Below are 21,159 nucleotides of genomic sequence, written 5' to 3' on the forward strand. Positions count from 1 at the left end.
TAAAACCCGCTTCTCTAGTACCTCGAGTACGGTAGGGGTGGACGAACCTGGCTTGGGGGACGGGGAACCTCAAATGCGGCCTCACGTTAGGGGACTTGTCTCAGAGGTCGGAACCCTGGCAAACGCCTGTGGTGACTGTGGTGATGGAATGCGCTTAGAGGCTGAGGGTCGTACATTCGGATAAGGCGCGTGTTCGGCCTCTACGAAGGCCCAAATTGGAGCGACCTAATTGTATCATTCAAAGAATTTCAACCCTGTGCCCAGTGTTTTTAAATTCTTGTAACCCCTTTGCAACAAGCCAATACATATCCCTTACTTTAACCCTTTCCGCTGCTTTCCAGGAGAGATTATAGCGTAGTCTCCAAGGGCCCACTCCTCCGAATGTGGGTCGCTACAGTAGCTTCCACCCTCCTCCCCCCCCCCCTCCTCCCCCTTTATTTTTACTTCACGTCCGAAAACAGGCACAAAAATTTTGTTCGGATCAAATAATTTCTTTATTCTACATCTACTTTATTCGTTCTCTACCAGCGACATAATAGTGGTGTGGAAGAGGTCTGTCTTCTGATCTCAAACTATAATCTGCTGTCCCTGATTGCTGAGCGGTAACTGACGTGAGGAGAGAAAGAGGCCGAAGTTGAGAGTGTGCGAGGGACACGCGATTGCTTACTCCGGAGTAATGCACGCTTCTACAACACTGCCTGGTGACGGCCGCGACCGTCGCAAGTGTGATATGCGCCCCTTTCTCTTTGGCTGCTGCCGCTCAGCCACTCCGCGTCCTCGTCGGCTAAGCTGCGTAACGTGAGCGTCGTCACCTTCTCTTTCAAGCTTCAAGCTCATGGACAGAGAGAGAGAGAGAGAGAGAGAGGAGGTCCTGGAAAAATATAGGCGAAATCCATGACTGCTGCTAGTAGGGCTAAGCACTTAGAAAAAAAAATAAAAACAACGTACATGTTGGGAGGAAATGGCAGAAACATGTAGCAGCCAAAGTTGCTTCTAATCCTGTCGATTCCACCCAGACGTGCCCAAAACCTTGTTTGCTTTATTTTCGCTTCATTTGTATTTGTTTATACTTTGTAATTGCAAGCTTTAGAAACATCATAGGGGGGATACAATGCGGAGTCCAGTGGGGTTGTCTGCCACAGATTCGGCTGACTGTGCGACAGGATGTGTAGCGTTGTGAGGTCACGACATGGCCGAGTTGAAGTGCAGGTGCACTGGCAATCAATTGGCTGGTACTCTGGCACGTGACATGGTCAAGTGCGGAGGCAGGCTCGGTGCGCCTGACAGCTGCTATTACTTGTGTGCAGATGTGTATAGACAGCTCCGAGCATCAGGTTGGATAGGAGTCAGAATGAATGACACGTGTGTAGAAAATCCTCACAAGCGGAGAGTGCGACCACACAAGTGTTCTGCTGAGGATGGAGCTTCGTCATCTGCGCAGGATCGGCTTTCGCGACGAACAGCAGCTGAGGGAGAAAAGCAGACCGAGCACACTTGAAACTTCAACACTATCACATTCTCAATATGCAATATAGTAAGTTGTGCCTCAATTTTTTTGAAACTTTTTACGACAACGTGACTGACTGGCCCATGTAGACTTGAGACAGAGGAAACTTTGCTAGTTAATTGGCAGTTATTGCTGTCATTCGCTCGCACAAAGGAATAACGAAGGTTCGCTTAGTGAGAAAGCACTACATTACGGGGCAAATCGGGAAACTAGGAGAAATGTAGGAAACCTCGACCTTCGATCTGTGGCCTCAACCTTTGGCCCTGGATCTCAGTTACTTGCCTTCTGGTTTGCTGAATACGACCTTGATGAACAACGCTAGACTGGTGCTTTCGCAGGTTATGCTAGTTTTAGTCACGTTAAATTTAGTTATTTTCATGGAATAATTTAACACAATTTGAACACCTCTTAATTTGCTGCCCCGACTGCGGTGTTGAAAGTGCGACAAAGACAGAAGTGACCGCGCGTCTAGGAGGTGCTGATTTCCCGTCTGAATTTGGAAGTGAGCGACGTGTCTCTTTTCTTGTCTTTGTTATGCCGCCCAGACTACATTCACGTTGAAACAACAGCTCAGCATAGTCTATCCTTCAGTGCACCTATGCACCTGAAAATCAAAATGGTCCCTTTCCGGGCTATGTTTCTAGAAGTCTGATCCTCATTCGCATGCGCAAAGCGAAGCGGGCAGCGAAGGTTGGTTACGCACGTTACAGGAACAGCACAGGTCAGCGCCCCGAAAAAAGAAAGCAACGAGTGTCTTCGGGGGAAAAAGAATGACCGGGTTTGTGCAATCACGTCCGTCCACGCCGCCACCGCCACAAAACTCGGCGCACGCGTGTTATCGATTGGCTGATGGTGCCACGTTTGCCAGTGCTCGCTCTCTCCCCCACGGGTTCCGGCTGAGTGTGCCAACCCGCCCTCCAACGCACTGGCCGCGACCTTCGCGGTGCACTGGGCACCACGTTGTGTATGCCCTCGCTGGTGGCCGTCACCCAGAGAGGGTGTCCTATTTTACTGTCACTGCTGAGTCCCTGCAACTTGTTGACACGCTGTAGGGGCAGCGGTTTTAAGATAAAACCTAATACCAAAGACGAATAGTCTCTTTCCCGTTCTTCAAAAGCGTTCTAATTGCCTCTTGGGGGTTACAACTCTTTGTGTTGTTGTCCGAAGTGTCAGACCTTTGTATTGAATTCACTCCCACATGTGACATTTGAGTGCAACGCAATTTAGATAAAAGTAACCATATTTGCGTCCATATGATTTGGTTAGACGCTCTGTGTACAAACTATTTTCTTCATAAAACTGGTGCATCGAGCAGTCCCCTGCGCCATACATGTGATGTGCGCGAACATTTTGAACATTTGGTTTACTGATTGCCAAACTCTAGGACCGACCGCAAGTCATTGCAAACCCCTTTACGAATACGCCAGGACATAGCCCTGTTTCTTCAGCATGTCATTTCTCTAAAATGAGATGCGGCTTCAACTGTGCGTGTATCAAAAAGCTTACTAACTTGTCTGCACGACACGGGTTTGATACACAGCCCTTGAAACTCCCAAGTGTTTGTGAGTGCGCTAATGTAATGTATGATTGATTTCTGTTTCCCGTTCTTTCTCAGCACTTTTTTTCTCTCATCAGAAGTAGCATGCCAGATTAGCATGCCAGATTAACTACTAGGCGAACATCTCCTGTAATCATTATAATATCATTATCTCTTTCATCGCGGGAAACAAAGTTATTCTGAGTGTTCACAAGGGAGCATACGTGTACGAGAACGAAGGAGTCCCAAAAGAAGCCCAGCTGTTCTGTCGAGGCTCTTCTCCTGTTTAGTCTTCACCTTCCTTCGGTGTCACCAGGAGACTACTATTATACAGAGGCTGCACCGGGCTTAAGGTTCGCCTCTAGAGATGATTCGTATTTAAAAATTACTCACCTTGATGAAATGTGGTGTGACGTCACTGTGAATGGAACAAGGAAAACATTATCCAGCCCAATGAGAATAAGATGGGGCAAGCGCCAAGATCAGCTGTATCCCCGAGTTTAGGAACAGCTACTGTACAGAGATGATTTCCAGAAAGTATAGGGATGGATAAAAGTAGGGTAGATGGCAGAATGTCGGCAGGGCGTCACAAACATGATGCCAAACTTTCGAGAGGGGTAATATCAGGATCTACATTTACTGGCAACGGAGCAAGATTATGCACGGTGTCAAGGATACATGGTGGAAGTCAAATATGAACAATACGAGGAGCCAACCATCGAGCAGACCACTTGTTTCAAGTTCGCGATAATTCTGACGAGAGTCAGCTGCATCAAGAAACTGCAGCCGATGCTTGATTAGACCGCTATTAGTGGGTTCATATATAGCTTTCTTTTTTTTTTTTTTCAGAGCATGGCAAAAAAATCATGCAATCTAATATGCTGTCAACTTATTGCCTTAAGCACCCCGATGTTTCGTGCGCTTCCGTGGGAATGGGAGGCGGGGGGAGGGGAACTTCGGTGGCTGAGTGCGTGCTTGTGTGCTGCGGGCTCTTTGAATGCATTCAAGGTCAACGTCCAGTTAAAGTTGCCGTCAAAAGTACCTTGTGTCTACTAAGCTAGCCTGTAATTTTTCAGTTTTCTGTATTTTTTTTAATTGCCTATTTATGTAGACAAGACGTATTCACTGAAATCTTTTGAATATGTTGTCTGGGCATATGTATAGCATTATTTCACCACCTCACCAAGCCTGGAGCTCGTCGCCTGTAACGCACATGAGCTGCTATTGCTTTTTTTTTTCTTTCATTGCCAAGAGAGTGCGGCCTTGAAAACTACTTCTGCATGAATTGTACGTGGGCTAATCGAATTCTAAACATAACTGGTGCTTCCATATGTCCTGTCTAGAAGCAGCGGCGATGAACTCAGGGATACACGATCGAAGATTTTAGTCAATGGGAGGCCTATTGCTAGGGGTTCTGCATTGATATTATTAGAAGAGTTTATTGACCGGTGTAAGGAAAAGCTGGCTTGGAAGCAGGACCGCACAGAACCAAAGCGAATGTATTTCGCCCGTCTTCCACCTCTCATTCGTTCGATACAGCTGCAGAACGGCGTGACAAGCTCATAGGGCGCAGATGAAGCTTATTTTCGAGTAGGTGCAGGTGGATGGGTGGCTTGTGGACAGACAGGTGGAAGTTAGGGGCGTCCCCTTTGAAACAAGGCGGTGATAGTTGCCACCTTGCTCGGCAATGTGATGGTGGCGGCGGTTATGGGGTACTTCCATTTGTATCGGGCGGTCACAATGAATGTGCCCTAGCCTAAACATCGGTTAAAAAGAAAACACATATATAAAAAGAAAACGATGACGACGCAGTCACAGTGTAGAGCAGGCTGTTCATCCTCTCGCCAGTTCACATTTTCACATGGTGCGTCGCTGTTATCACCAGGTGTTCATGTTCTAGCTGCAGTCATAGAGAAAGAAGGCTGCAGTCATTTGTCACCACTTCTGTAGCCGGGCTTTGGTGATAATGACTGACGATGGCAGCGCCTCAGGCGAGCTTCATGGGCGGCTTGAGTCTTGCGGAAGGGACGATTGCGGGTCGTTACTTCGACGATGGCCACAGAAATTGCCAAAACTGGCCAGGAAGACGGAAAGAATCTGAATACGTGAAAAAAAAAAATGTGGTAAAAACCTGGTTTTCGCACGGGCTTCCACAACCAAAAGAAGCCACCTGGAGCTTAAGTGACCAAAATGTGCCCCCGGTGCCAATATTTGGAGTCTGCTCGAGGGCTCAAGATGCATTTGCGGGCCAGTCAGTGAGCTTTATGGTTGAAGCATCTTCGCGAGGCAAAAAAGGAGGAAAGTAAATAAAAAGGGAGACTATCAGAAACCGCATACTTCACAGTATTATAGACGCAGGTTATGAAGAATAACATGGCGCCACAGTTCCTGCGCTCCGATGCAAGATATTTGACACCGTGGACAGCTGCAGTGAGATGAAAGAACCAAGCAGGGTAAAGCAGGACGCTCGGGTGCATACAGCGTATCGACGTCTAGAAATGCACGCTGCTCGTAGAAGAGGGACGACTTATTAATTAATATGTGTCAGTAATATTAATATGTATCACAATAGTTCTGCTACCCTTTCACGGCTTGGGTACCCCCCCCCCCCCCCCCCCCTTTTTTTTTATTGCGATAGCGTGCCTTGCAGCATAAAATGATTTTTACAAAAAAGGGTATAGCCTTACATTTCCGAAACGAATCTAAGGCTTGGGTACAAGTGTAATTGGGTTCTTCCATGCGAAACATCGCAGGCTCTAAATTCGACCACTGCCGATTCGAAAAAAAGAAAGTTGGGCGTATTGGGGAATGTTTAAGTGGTCTTTCTTCGATACGTTCGTCAAAGCATTTTGTTGAGAATTTTTTTTTCGCTGACCAAACTGACTTTTGAAGTATCCACGAAGAAACAAAAGTTGATTGAAGGCAAAAAATATTAAGTGCGAAAAAAAAATGCGATAGCGAATACTACATTGAAGTATTTCATTTACATTGCTCTTCTATTTTACTTGGCAAGTGAAAATGCAAAAAATTGGGCTTTTTCGGAATTGCTTTCCATTAACGTCGGTAACGTTTCAGTAGTAACAAATATATAGCGCTTTCCTGTTGTTGCAGGTTATGCAAAAATAATTTTAAACTTGCTAAACAATGCGTATTTCAAATAAGTTTTGCAAAATAAACTACGTAAAATTAATGTTTTGGGAGATTAAGGCCTACATTGTGACTCCAGGTCCTCAAGGCAAACATACTTGAGACGGATCCTACACACATGACTGTCATAGCTTTTAATTTATATTTCATGCTAGTAAATTTTGTTTGTCGAGAGGAAATATTTTTCGAGCTTATAAGCAATCATATCGGTAAGCATTGCCTAAATGTGACTTCACTGCAAAACGCATACGTACCGCCACTAATTTTTCTTGTACGCGTATGAACGGTAGAGCCATTTAGTGCAAGTCATAAGTTGACAGATTAAGAAGGCTGTAGGGAAGTCAATAATAGGACCACCATTAAACACAAAAGCATCTCGTAAATGTCGAAAAAAAAAAAAAAAGGTTCTTATCGAGTCTCGTAAATTTGTAGCTTGGCTCGAGTGTTCCACTACCTAGCTGAAAGCAAGTCTTGCGTCGTGGATAGCATTCACGGGGAAATTGTGGAGAAATCAAACTGTTAAGATATTACGACAAATATGGTACGTAATTTCTTCAAACTGAAGTCGGAAATCACCCCTAACTTTCGCATCACCAATATGTCGCAGGTTGAAGGCACCGGTTAAATGTTTGGGGGCAGACTTAAGCTCCACCTTCAAGGGTATAAGACGGCAGCGTTAACAGCTCCCCGTTTACCAACTCTCCTTGCAGATCCTTTTCGTATACATGGATTTTGCTATTCGCCTAATAAAATGAATGCCCTAATTTGTCCCTATAATATCTCACACATACTGTTTAGAATACAATGTTATCAGAAAGGCTGGCCGACGTAGGTATAGACCCTATTCACTATCAGGTTTAGCAGGCGGCGGTTATGACAACCGTGTATTGCGGAGACGCCATAACGTTGGGCGCTTCGAAACTAAAAAGCGTCTACCAGCGTCCTCCCTGCTGCGTACCGCTCATTTGTCGGATACTTGAGACGCCGTATGGAACGCCGTCCAACCAGAGCTGGGATTTGACCGATGCAGTGTCATGATTCGCCGTTGGCCCTCTTTCTCTCTCTTTCTTTCTCCCTCTCTCACGTTGCTTTATGCGTTCCATGGTTGCCAGGAAGACTGCAATGACGTCACGTAAATAAGCTTTATACAACGGCCCGCTTAACCAAGCCGTACGGACATGAATACATGGCCGAAAGGTGGCACGTCTAAGAATGCAGGGGTCAAATTAATCCCTTAATTTGCTCCTCTAATATATGACACATGCTCTTTAGATACAGTATTATGAAAAAGGCTACCCAACGCAGGTATACAACGGCCCTCTTAACCAAGCCGTATGAAGATGTCTGCATGGCCTAGGAGTAGAGTGTACGACTAAGAAAGAAAGGAGGCTGGAAAGCTTATTGTGATCTCACCCCCTTGTATGAAAGGAGAGACCAGATCTCGCAGCTTCAGCTAAACAGCCACGTCATATGACCGCCGGGCATCAGTGACTAGAACCGATCAGTGCCCGTCCATGCCAGCCATGCACCTACTATACCACCTGCCAGGTCCATGTCCATGATTTTTCGCTCAGAACGCAGACTCCGGATTTTCTGAAGAAGGAGACCGTTAACGCTGTAGCGCCTAGATGCAAATAAGGACTATATTGGATTTGGATTGGATTGGTACTGAGGCTTCCCTTTTTTACCAGGTGGACCAGAAAGGTCCTAGCCAAGTCAGTTCCCTACTGTGACGGAGTCTGTCCCGCCATGGCGCAACGCCAACAACACTATTTATCTAGTATGTCTTATCCAGTTCTCAAGGCGTCGTTTGGTTGCCTCCACAGCCACAGCCCTCTCATCCCGCTGTGTCGCGTATATATTCAGAGCTGTGTGTATATTCAGAGCTGGTGATGGCAGTGACGATCAGGGAAAGTGCAACATGAAGCAACGAATCCGCCGTGAGGGCTATACAGACATTCCAGAATAAAATTAATGCGGTTCAGAAACCGGGCTATTCCTGGGAGCGTTTATTCCAAATAGGCCAAAAGCTAAACCAGAATTTTTATGAAACTAGCAGAAAAATACCAGATATTTAAAGCAAATTTCAGCGATAGTTGCGGTATAGTGTGAAATGCCGACGCCGGTCGCGGCGTTACTAAACCTGGGCGGGACAACCTTTCGAAGGTTTTGCATGCACGAACGAAGCCGCCTGTGATTGACACATTGGCCAATCCGTGGGGCGTGTTGTCAGCGTGTCGCGCTGTCATGGTGCCTTGTGTTACGTCACTCTACTGTCACCAGTCAGAGTGACGTATTTCGCTGCACCTACACCCAAAAAGCAGACTCGGGGAACGTGACCTTTACTGCTGTCGTCGTACGAAGAAGAAGAATGGCTCTCGGCCAGCACATCACAGCCACGGGAATAACACCCAAAGTTAAGCCCACGAGGCCCATCACGCTCAGCTATCTTAGTCTCCATGCTTAAATCGGCCGTTTGTTATTGTCTGATTACTTCTTCCATTGATTCATAACCAAAAGCTGCTAGTCCCCACATAGTCATTGTCAATCTGCATTTTTTAGGGTAAAACAACAACATGAGTGCGCGATGTTTAACTCGAGAGCGACAGCAAACGTATGACGCAGTAACAGCATTGGTCCAGATGTCACCCTCAACACGAGACGGCCCAATTTTTTTTCGGCGACAATGAAGCGCACTTGTTTATCATAACCCCACCAAATGCCGTCCTATTCTGCGACATAGAGGCTGCCGATAACTAGTGTCATTCGTTGTGCAGTTATTCTGGATAACTGCTTTTGTGTTGTAGCCTGGGTGGGACAGCATCATTTAATTACAGATCACTCAAACAGCAGGCCACTTTGAACCTGCTAGCATAGCTTAAGTCGAGTTGCAGCAGTACTACTAGACACCTACAAAATTAACTCCCACGCTTCATCGTTGAATGCTAGTGATTGCGGTGTCGACATGTCGTGTAAGGGCTGCAAATGTCGCGAGCTTATCGGCATGCTCATAGCAACGGTGAGTAACAAGCAAAGCAGTACATCGTAACACAAATCCTCGCGTATAAGGTCATATGACTAAGAATTATTATTTTGGAGAGCGTCGCATGTCGTTAACATTCTTCCTCTGCGCCGCTATCTACAAGATTTCGAAAGTGGCACTTTATAACAGGTCAAAGATTTTTCACGAATATTGTAACCCGCGCTAACCGTGTCAGTTCTGGAGGGAGAAGAAGACGAAGTTCTGCGGAGTGCGCGTGGTTCTGGGACGCCGCTGCTTTTGCCTGGTGAAGCGCCTGCTCTCTGCCTCCTGTGCCTCAACCCCGTCCTTTGACCCTGTCCTTCTGGACTGCCGTCCGGGTAGCGATAGAACCCGTGACATTCTGGTGGAGGTGCGGGGTAAATGCAGCACAGCCCCTCAAAACCCGCTACTCTGAGTTCGCCCCCAAGTCTCAGCCGCCGCCCCTTCGACGAGGAGGCCGAGATACGTGCCAGCCGGCGACTTCAAGGACTTGCTCCTGAATTTGGTCTGTTGCCGAACTCCGGCTCACCACAACTTACAATGGCCCGGAGTACCACGACCCAATGTCAACAGACGGACTCGTTTCTCGCACCGTCCGTGGTGTACCTACCGATGGCTCCTCGAGCGGCTGCCACGTTCCATGGCGATGCCTCCGAAGATGTGGAGGATTGGCTGGAGCAGTACGAACGTGTGGCCCGCCACAATGGCTGGAATGCCGAAAACTGTCTTCAGAATTTGTATTTCTGCCTGGACAGTACGGCTCGGCACTGGTTCGAAAACCACGAGGCCTCCCTTACATCCTGGGACACATGTAAGGAAGAGCTGCGACGGACGTTCGCCAATCAGTATCGGCGACAGCGAGCAGAAGACCTTCTGCAAACACGAGTACAACGACCCGACGAAACTGTAACGAGTTTTGTTCAAGACGTCCTACGACTTAGCTCCCGTGCCGACCCCCGTGCCACCGAGGAAAAAAAGGTGCGTGCACTCATGCGGGGCGTCAAGAGTGACATTTTCGGCGGGCTTATTCGTGATCCGCCGACTACAGTGGCACAATTTGTAAATGAGGCGACGAACATCGAGCGAGCCTTGGTTACGCGAGCGGACCATTATCGTCGCCTTGCTGGAGGTCCCAGCGTTTCGAACCTTTCAGCTGCTCGTTTCCCTGTTGGTTCCTTCGACACCGCAAGCCTACGCGAGATCATCCGCGAAGTTGTACGCGAGGAAATACGGCAGCTGCTTCCACCTGCTGATGGTACGGCATCCTGCACCCTCACGGATGCTGTCCGCGAAGAAGTACAGCGTGCCCTTTATCCACAGTGCTCCGTTGCTTCTTCACCTACTCAGCCCCCTACTCAGCCCATTGAGACTTACGCGTCCGTTGCTAGTCGCCCGCCGCCGCAGCAGCCACCACCGCCGCCTGCTCGTCGACAGTACTTGCCTGCACAACCCCGTACCCCTGTGTACGATCTTCGTCCGCAGCAGCAATGGATGAGCAAGGCTGACGTGTGGAGGACAACCGACCAACGCCCACTATGCTTCCACTGCGGAGAAGCAGGCCACGTCTACCGTCGCTGCCCTTACCGCGAGCTTGGTCTTCGCGGTTTCCAGCGGAATGCTCCCCGCCCGGAGTTCGGCGAGCAACCCCGCGACATCGCGGATTATCTGCGCCGTTCACCACCACCCGACCGGTCTTCACGTCGCGACCTTCGCTCGACACCGTCCCGCCGATACGATTCTCCCCTTCGCAGCAATCGACGGCAAAGCCTGTCCCCTCATCGGGAAAACTAAGCCCGGCGACGTCTGGAGGTGACGTTGCCGAACCCGTTCCTGTTAAAGAGCCTCCACGTTTTTCGCCCCGCTCCCCCACGCGACCCGACGATCAACCCGACGACCTTCCCGACGAACTTCGCGCCGAACTTCTCGCCGAACTTCCCGCCGAGCTTCCCGCCGAGCTTTCCGACGAGCTTTCTGACGAACTTCACGACGAACTCCCCGACGGAGCTTCCGACGACCGTCGCGCCAGAGTGTACAATAACCTCGATGTTGTGATCGACGGATACGACGTGACGGCACTCGTTGACACTGGTGCAGACTATTCTGTTATGAGTGGGGAGCTATGCCGCCGACTTCACAAGGTAACGACGCAGTGGGATGGCCCCGACATCAGAACCGCTGGAGGCCACCTCGTGAGACCAATCGGCAGATGCACTGCTCGTATTGAGATTAACGGTCTCAGGTGCCCGGTTACCTTTGTTGTACTATCGAAATGTTCCAGAGACATTATTCTCGGAATGGATTTTTTGAGTGATTGCAGCGCTGTAATCGACTTTACCGACCGCCGCCTCACGCTTCGTCAACCTCGATATACCTCGGCGCAAACAAAGCCCCAAGTTTGCACGGCACGCGTCTTGGCGGAGCACGTAACCGTACCGCCCCAGTCTAGCGTATTTCTCCCTGTCACGTCCGACCACGTTGCTTCTGGCGAAGTTCTGCTGGAAGGAAGTGCTCAGCTGCTTCTTGAACGGGGTCTTGGTGTTGCTCGAGGTATCGCGCAGCTGGATACTGGCTGCGTACACGTCCTAGTCACCAACTTTTGTGGCACTCCACAGCGCCTTACGAAAGGCACGGCTCTCGGTACCATGGAGAGCATTACCGCCCCTATTCAAGTTGTTGCCCTGTCCGAAGGTGCTTTCTCCTCCTCTTCGCAGCAGAACGATGCACCATTGGGTGTAAGCATTGCACCTAATCTCTCTGTGAGCGAGAGGGCCAAATTGATAGCGCTGCTTGCAGAATTCCAAGACTGCTTCTCTACGTCATCCGGAGTTCGCCAGACGACCATTGCCAAACACAGAATAATTACCGATGACGCTGCTCACCCTGTTCGTCAGTCGCCTTACCGAGTTTCTTTCAAAGAACGTGAAGTTATTCAGAACCAAGTGCAAGAAATGCTGGCCGACGATATAATCCAACCCTCGCACAGCCCATGGGCAGCTCCAGTGGTACTAGTAAAGAAAAAGGATGGCACTCTTCGATTCTGTGTTGACTATCGCCGTCTCAACAACGTCACCAAGAAGGATGTTTATCCCCTTCCTCGCATTGATGACGCACTTGATCATCTACGACATGCCCGTTACTTTTCATCCATAGATCTGAAAAGTGGTTACTGGCAAATCGAAGTGGATGAGCGCGACCGAGAGAAGACTGCTTTTATCACCCCGGATGGTCTATATGAGTTTAAAGTGATGCCGTTCGGCCTCTGTACCGCCCCAGCAACCTTTCAGCGCGTTATGGACACCGTCTTGGCCGGACTGAAGTGGCAAACTTGTCTGGTCTACCTTGACGATGTTGTAATCTTCTCAAGCACGTTCTCCGATCATCTTCTTCGCCTGAGAGCAGTACTACAAGCTATAAGAAGCGCAGGCCTCACTCTGAAGCCAACAAAGTGCAAGTTTGCCTACGATGAATTAAAATTCCTTGGCCACGTCGTCAGTAGCGCGGGTGTTCGTCCAGATCCCGATAAAACAGCCGCCGTCGCCTCCTTTCCTACACCATCGGACAAGAACGCCGTACGGAGGTTTCTGGGCCTCTGTGCTTACTATAGGCGCTTTGTTCCCAATTTTTCTCATGTCGCTGCACCGCTTACTCACCTCACGAAAGAGAACGTCGCCTTCCAGTGGTCGGATGAACAGCAGCGTGCATTCGACCGCCTTAAACAAAGCTTACAGACCTCCCCTGTACTCGGGCATTTTGACCAGGACGCCGAGACTGAAGTTCATACAGACGCCAGCAACAAGGGCCTCGGAGCCGTGCTCATTCAAAAACAGAACGGGACCGAGCGTGTAATCGCTTACGCAAGTCGAACATTATCGAAGGCGGAGACTAACTACTCGACCACTGAAAAAGAATGCCTCGCGGTAGTTTGGGCGATTAATAAGTTCAGACCCTACTTGTACGGACGCCCATTTCAGGTGGTTACCGACCATCACTCTCTGTGCTGGCTCAGCACTCTGAGAGACCCTTCAGGGCGACTTGCACGGTGGGCACTTCGGTTGCAAGAATTCGATGCTACAATAGTTTATAAGTCCGGTCGCAGGCACACAGATGCTGACTGCCTCTCCAGAGCGCCTATAGAATCAGTATCTGACGGTCAAGACGACGAGTATGAAGATGCTTTTATAGGTACCATAAGCACGGTCGATATGGCAGCGCGGCAGCGACACGACACTGAACTCCGTGAAGTAATCGCCCATCTGGAAGGTCAAGAAGGCACCATTCCACGCGTCTTCTTGCGCGTTCTGCCCGCATTACGTCTTCGCAACAATGTGCTATACAAAAAGAGCTTCGCAGCGAGTGCGAGGTCTTGGCTACTGGTTATTCCGGCTGACCTGCGTAATGAAATTATGGACGCCTGTCATGACGACCCAACTTCCGGGCATTTGGGATACAGCCGAACACTCGCACGAATTCGTTCCAAGTATTACTGGCCTCAACTTGCTAAGACTGTTCGTCACTATACCAGGACCTGCCGCGAATGTCAAAGACGTAAGACTCCGCCCGTACAACCCGCAGGACATCTTCACCCCATTCCGCCGCCTATGACTCCGTTCCAGCAGGTAGGCATGGACCTGCTCGGACCTTTTCCTACGTCCAACTCGGGACACCGCTGGATTGCTGTTGCTACGGATTACCTCACACGGTATGCCGAATCGCGAGCTTTACCTTCTGCAACAGCGGCTGATGTAGCGAAGTTTTTCGTCGAGTCCATCGTCCTCCGTCACGGTGCTCCCGAAGTCTTGATCACAGATCGCGGTGCCGCGTTCGTGTCCCAGCTAATGGCAGAGATCTTGCGTTTAAGCAACACGCACCACCGCAAAACTACCGCATACCACCCCCAAACGAATGGGCTCACAGAGCGCCTTAATAAGACTATAGCCGACATGATATCTATGTATGTGGACGTCGAGCACCGTACATGGGACGATATTCTTCCCTACGTAACTTTCGCTTATAACACCGCAACTCAGGAAACAACCGGGTTTTCGCCGTTCCGCCTGGTTCATGGCCGAGAGGTGATTACCATGCTTGACGCCATGCTTCCCCATGAGCCGGAGGCCTACTCCTACGACGATGTCCAACTGGTAACCCAGCACGCAGAAGAAGCCCGACAGTTGGCACGACTACGCATCCAAGACCGCCAGCACGTCGATGCACGCAGGTACAACCTCCGGCATCGTGAAGTTAATTTTGCACCTGGTGATAAAGTGTGGGTGTGGACTCCCGTTCGCCGTCGCGGTCTCAGCGAGAAGCTGCTAAAACGTTACTTTGGCCCATACGAGGTCGTTCGCCGTATAAGCGACGTGAATTACGAGGTGATTCCGATTGTTCCGAGCACATCTCGTCGGCCCCCTCATCCTGAAGTGGTGCATGTGGTTCGCCTCAAAACTTACTGTGAACGCTAGAACCACGTATTCTGACTCTGAGCTCTGCTCGATTTAACGTTTCAGTAACGCTGGAGCGCGCATCGGGACGATGCGCCTTTCAGGGGGAGGAGTAGTGTAACCCGCGCTAACCGTGTCAGTTCTGGAGGGAGAAGAAGACGAAGTTCTGCGGAGTGCGCGTGGTTCTGGGACGCCGCTGCTTTTGCCTGGTGAAGCGCCTGCTCTCTGCCTCCTGTGCCTCAACCCCGTCCTTTGACCCTGTCCTTCTGGACTGCCGTCCGGGTAGCGATAGAACCCGTGACAATATAATGTTGTGCAAACGTTGGTGGGAATGGCCTAAGCTTGCGAAGCGTGCCAAAGATTTGACGTGAAAACGTATTTTTCAATCAAGTAGTTAAAATTGCCATTGAGAAACCAATGGGCTGCGTTTTGAAAATATTTGTGAGCCAACTTGGAATTTTTTGCTGCAGAGAATGAAATAAAAATGACCATCATCTGCGCTTTAAAAGAGCGGCTGAGTCTAACAATGGTTGAGCCTTTGCCCTTTTGCATAGCTTCCCAACGGAAAGAAACTTCACCGGGATGGATGCTTTGAAGCTTGGGGAATAACATCACGCGCTGGCGTCACATATGCGCAGAAAATGGGCCACAGTTAAACGCCGTTCGTACTTACACACTTGTTTTCAGTCATTAATAGATGTTGTCTAAACATACTTCAGATGTGCTGCATAAGAATCAAGAAACGTGCGGCAACAGCTCTGTCAGCTTCCTATAGTTTCCCATGCGCAGAGGTTGTTTGCTCTTGGGTAAAAACAGGTTCCGCCCTATTCTTGCACCCTGAGTTGATTTCTTGTGAACATCTGGTTAAACCACGTTTCTACCCGAAAATTCATCACAAAGAAATTGCAGTTTGCCACTTCACACAGGCTGTCATTGCGCGGAAACTACAGTGGATATCAAAAACTTTTTTTTACATATTCGTTTTCTGTTATCTGATTATTATTTTATTTAAACGGCTTTTCGCGTTTGTTGTCAGGACAAGGCTTGTTGTGTGGATAAGTTTGTTGCATTAAGCACTATCCATGTTATACTGTAGTGTGGACAGTTCTAAGATGTGGCGTTATAGTGATGTCGTGTTTAAAGACTGTCAGATGTTTTAGGTGGCCGCTGTTATGTTGAACGTCATCGAAACGTACAAAGTTATGCACTCCTAGCAAAGATTTGTGCGCTACAATACAAGAGAGTAATGTATATTCGACGATAAAATATATTCGACGATGAACGAGAGAGAGAGAGAGAAACGCCTGACATTGAGAGCGATCATTTGGTGCAAGCTGCGATTTCTAGGCTGTTCGTGAAAGTAGCCAGGTAGCCCTTAACATAAGAAAAAATGTTATAGAATTATTTAATAAGTTGAAGTAATGTTAGGTGTAGTATTAATTCGGACGTTTGTTTAATGTTAAACGTTCACAGATAACGTTATTTGCTGTATTATAAACATTAGTCAAATATTTAAAGTAAACAGTAGACTAATGTTGTCTTTGAAATGTTATTATAACATTAAAATTACCTAATGATGTTACATGTTGCATCATAATTATCAGATCTGAGTTAAATCCAAACGCTGCTGAAATACCGCGTTTTATATTAACCTTGAAATCATAATTGTCCACTACAGATACATTTCAGTTTCGGGGCTTTTCCAACTGTTCTTAAATCAGATATGTTCAACTGGCAGTATTTCCCAGTAAACCTCCTAGATAGTACCTATACTTTATATAGCACGCCTAGTCCCAATATTTTGTTACAAAGCTTTCAATGGTTGTGCTGGCAGCGGCTGCACAACCTTGCGAAGTTACATTTCCATGATACATCAAACTGAAATTATGTTGTTTATTAGTCGAATCAACGTTCGGACAAGGTTATCCCGAAGTATATTTGTCACCATTCTGGGACGTAGAAAAAAAAAAAGACATTGAAAACAATGTATAACTGCTTAATTGAAACTTAAAGTATGTTAAACATTTTGGTGCGACTTGGATATTGAGAGGAAATCATCAGATTTATGTCCCTAACAGCATCTGCTAATATTCGCGTATTTTGGCTAAAAAAAACAACAACAAACAAACTATAACCTAAGTTATAAAAATACTTTTTGAATAAAGATTTATACCTGAATTTAGACCGATATAACAAAGCTCTTAATTTCTAGCTAACTAATTTAACTAATGTAACTAATTTAGTCATTACTGGAAATAACATGTGTTGAGGAAAGAAAGCCGAACAGTGACACGAAAGAACGTGCCTCCTCGCTTTATACAAAAACAAACACAAACAAACGGGTTAGTTATTGCGGCCGAGCGCATGAATATTAGAGACTAACAATATTAGCAGTGACCATGTAGGCAAAAAAATTAAAGGGGTTCAACGCTGCTGAACCGGATGTGGAGCGAAAGTTTTTGTGTAGACAACTCGCTGTTGTCGTTCGTCTCTACCAGGGTGGCAACTACCGAGTTGTTATCACCAGCGGTTTCTTCTTCTTCTTCTTCTTCTTCTTCTTCTTCTTCTTCTACTACTACTACTACTACTACTACTACTACTACTACTACTACTACTACTACTACTACTTCTTCTTCTTCTTCTTCTTCTTCTTCTTCTTCTTCTTCTTCTTCTTCTTCTTCTTCTACTACTACTACTTCTACTTCTTCTTCTACTTCTTCTTGGCTCAAGGTGATTCGTGAAGTCGGCGCCACGGCGGAAGTGCGAACACCCTGAAGAGGCGAAGTGGCTGGCGCAGTGTTGCTTTCGCAACAAAACTGCAGCATGTCTAGTCGTTAGCACGGCAGGGACTCTGTTAGAGCTTTACTGAGAGCGTGCCATTGTGATGAAGTGGAGAGTGCTGGACTTGAGAGCAGGCACACGTATGTGTGCTGTCGCCGCTGTTGCTGTAATGCAGTTAGAGCCGTGAATAAATTACTCGCTCAATGCGCTCATTTATACATTGGCAACAAATCTCGTTGGTAGTGAAACATTGAGCGGGCGCATGATGCGATTCGGATCAGTACAGGATAACACAAGGTGTATGCAATTAACACAGTGGGGATTAAGCTGCAAGTAAGGTTAAGAAAAGTACACACTTGTGAGCATTCCAACTCGGGTGTGCTTCCTGTCATCCATATTTGACGGGAAACTGCGCACCGACAGCGGACTTAGTTATTATAACCTATTTTGTTTTTCATTAAAAGAGATAAAACTACAAGTTCACTAGCACATGAGCAATGCGTTGCTTACACAAAGATGTATATGCCTACTGCCCCTACCAGAAATTTCTCTGCACGTACTCTGGTCCCTTCGTCATCCTCGAGCGCCTCAGTGACGTCAGTTGCTCTATTTCTAAAGTTACTTCAAGTCATCGCCAGTGCCGCAAGACCCAGGTCGCCCATGTGACCCACCTAAAAACTCGCATCGGCCTGCTGATTAACGTAGTTTCTCGAGGACGTGCTTTGACTGAATGGGGGGAAGTAATAAGTTGCGCTCTGAAGCATGGGATGAAGATGAAGAGGTGGAAGGGCGGAGGCACGCGGGCGTAGTGGCTGCCCTACTGAAAAAAATTGTATGAGGCAATAACCTCACATTTTCTCACACAATATCACTTAATTCGCATAAGAAATCACATACAAATCGCATATAATTGCATAATATCTCAGTTTCTTGTATATTATCATAAAGTATGCGAAATATTTTATGATGATGATGTCCACCGTATGAGAGTCTATGCGGTTAGGTGCGATTTTTTTTTTTACGTTATTGCCCGGCAAAAGTTTTGGTTTTTCAGTAGAATGACCGTTCGCTGACCCTTCCACGACCTCACCTCCATCAGCCGCAGCCAGTTATTTTTTCAGAAGTGGCTTTATAGAGGGGCGGCGTGGCGACGGTGAACGGCGTCACTTAATAGGCGGTGTGAATTGCGACCAGAAGTGGGTGAGTTGTTTTGGAGTGTTCCTTGTCGCAGCGGCCGGGAAAGAGGTAGGTTCCAGGCCTGGTAGTCATGGAATGCCACCGAAGGTTTACCAGAGAGACTTGTGTACGTAAGTAGATGTTGGTCATGTTGCTCTCGACTTTGGCAGTACCGGGAAATGTACCCACGACTGCAATGGTAACACACCGGAGCCGCACGATGAGTTGGTAGATCGGGAAAGTCATTGTTGGGATGGTAGTAGCGGCGAAGTGCAGGAACAGCGAAATCGTTCGAAGGGTAGTAGTAGCTTCGCGGCCCAGGCATTTGGTTTTCCACAGAGCGGCTTGAAAACGCACCTTTGGGGAGGGAGTGTCAGCTGCTGGATCGCTGCCAGTACTACGTCGCGGACGATTGTATCTCAGTTCTGCCCAGGAGGATGGGGATTCAAAACGCGAAGTCTGGAGCGCACATTCACGGTAGGCAATCAGGGCGATAAGATGCAGGAATTTATCACCTAGTTTTTCTTGGACAATCCGCCGGAGTAAAGACGCGATGTCCTCACGGTTGCAATTCTCGACACTGGTAACTGTTGGGACGTTGAAAAGACGACCGAACTTGGGGGCGATACGCTGAGTCTTTAACGCCTCAAACATTATGCGATGATGGACGACGTCATACGAAGTAGCGAGTTTTTTTTTTTTTTTCGTAATAAGAAAATTGTAGACATCTTCAGCAATTCTTTTAATAAGGAGGCCAGCTTTATCCTCTTCTGTCATGGCACGGTTAACAGTGCTGCAAAGCTTTAGCACTTTGTACATGGTGCATGTCTCACCTGAACGCTGGGCTAGTTAGACAAGGGTTTGTTCGGCCTTCTTAAGCCAAAAGGAGTCCCCAAAGCACTCGTTGAGTTCCTTCATGAAACTGTCCCACGTGGTAACAGCATCTTCGTGGTTCTCGAACCACAAGAGTGCAGTGCCCGCAAGAAAGGAAACCACATTCACCAGCGGCATGGTCGTGTCCCTGCGGTTATACTTGCTCACTCGTTGGTAATGTGTGAGCCACTCTACGGCATCTTCGTCAGACGTTACAGAAAACGTACGTGGCTCGGGCCAGTTCAAGGGAAGTCCCACGGGTGTTGTTGACTCGTGTCGGACGTCCCCGCAGGCTGGTTTCCTTCCCAGGTGTTCGTAATGGGCAACGATGGTGGTAGCCCGGCCAGACGTCGGCTCTTTCGAAGGACTGATGGGCCCCAGGATCGACACTCAACACGTCCACCAAGTTTTACGAAGCAGCAACTTGTAAAACTAAATGTAAAACTAAATGACGTCGCGGAATGATCAGTGAACGGTCAGCCGCTCAGCCCACGTGCCTCCACTCTTCAACCTCTTCATCTACATTTCCTGTTTCTGAGCGCAAGGTATCAATATAAATACTTGCATATTATATTTCCAAATCACTGTTCATGAAGTGCACATGTGGATAACGTGGTTACCACAGTTATACTTCATCTCGCAAGATATTTGCAGCACTGCGAAATACAGAGGCACCCCGGTCCAATAAGGATCACGCGCACTGCAATAGGCAATTGTGTTCCTACGCGCCTCTCGCTCCCCAAATTGGCGGGGGTGACCGTTGGAGCACAATTTTCTCTATTATAGTGCGCAGGGGCGAGAGGCACTTGGGAGCACAATTGCAAGGGCTCCTCTACGTTTCGCAGTGCTACAGATATCTTGTGAGACGATGTATAGTAGGGCGCTGAATTTCATTCCGCGAAATTTAAGAGGCTCTGAGCGAAGCCTCAAGGAAATCGCTTTTCTGACCTGTGTTCGACCCATCATAGAATACGCTTGTATTGTACGGGACCCTGCATAGCAAATATGAATTGACAATCTACAGAAAATTCACAACAGAGCAGCAAGGTACGCCTTGGGCAGGTACGGATGAAGAGACAGTTGTGCCGCAATGAAGCACGACCGACTTGCAACAGGAAAGTCTTGCTTCTCGCAGAATAAGATTAAAACGAAAGTTCTTGTACCAAATATTTAACGCAAAAATCGGAATGCATTGCGAACGTTATCTTAAAAAGTATTTCTACGTTTCTAAGCGGTAGGCCCATTCCTGTCAAATCAAATGTACCGCGACAGGACGAACTTGTTTTCGAATTCATATGTTTTTTGTTAAAATTGTGCAACACTGGAACCGGCTTTTGGAATTGCAAGTGTGATCTACAAACGAAGAAGCGTATTTTTCCGAACTGTAACCCCCCTTCAGGAAATGCGGAGTAATTCTTGAATAAAGAACCGACAAAAGTCTTCAGTAACTGCATATGCTCGAAATCGCCAAAGGGATCAATCCCAGTCGCATTTCAATAGGGGCAAAATGTGAAGACTCTTGTGCGATCTCGACGCGCACACAGAACACCGGGAGGTAGCGATTAAACGAAGCGCTGCATTACGGCATCTCTCAATGGCCCCCATGTACCGGTTTGGGACCTCAACCACGCCACGAACACAGCACAAATCTTCAGTAGCGGTGAGCCGTATAAGA

Source organism: Amblyomma maculatum, chromosome 5 (assembly GCF_055883805.1).
Source record: "Amblyomma maculatum isolate TAMU_Amacu chromosome 5, ASM5588380v1, whole genome shotgun sequence".
Lineage (NCBI taxonomy): Eukaryota > Metazoa > Arthropoda > Arachnida > Ixodida > Ixodidae > Amblyomma > Amblyomma maculatum.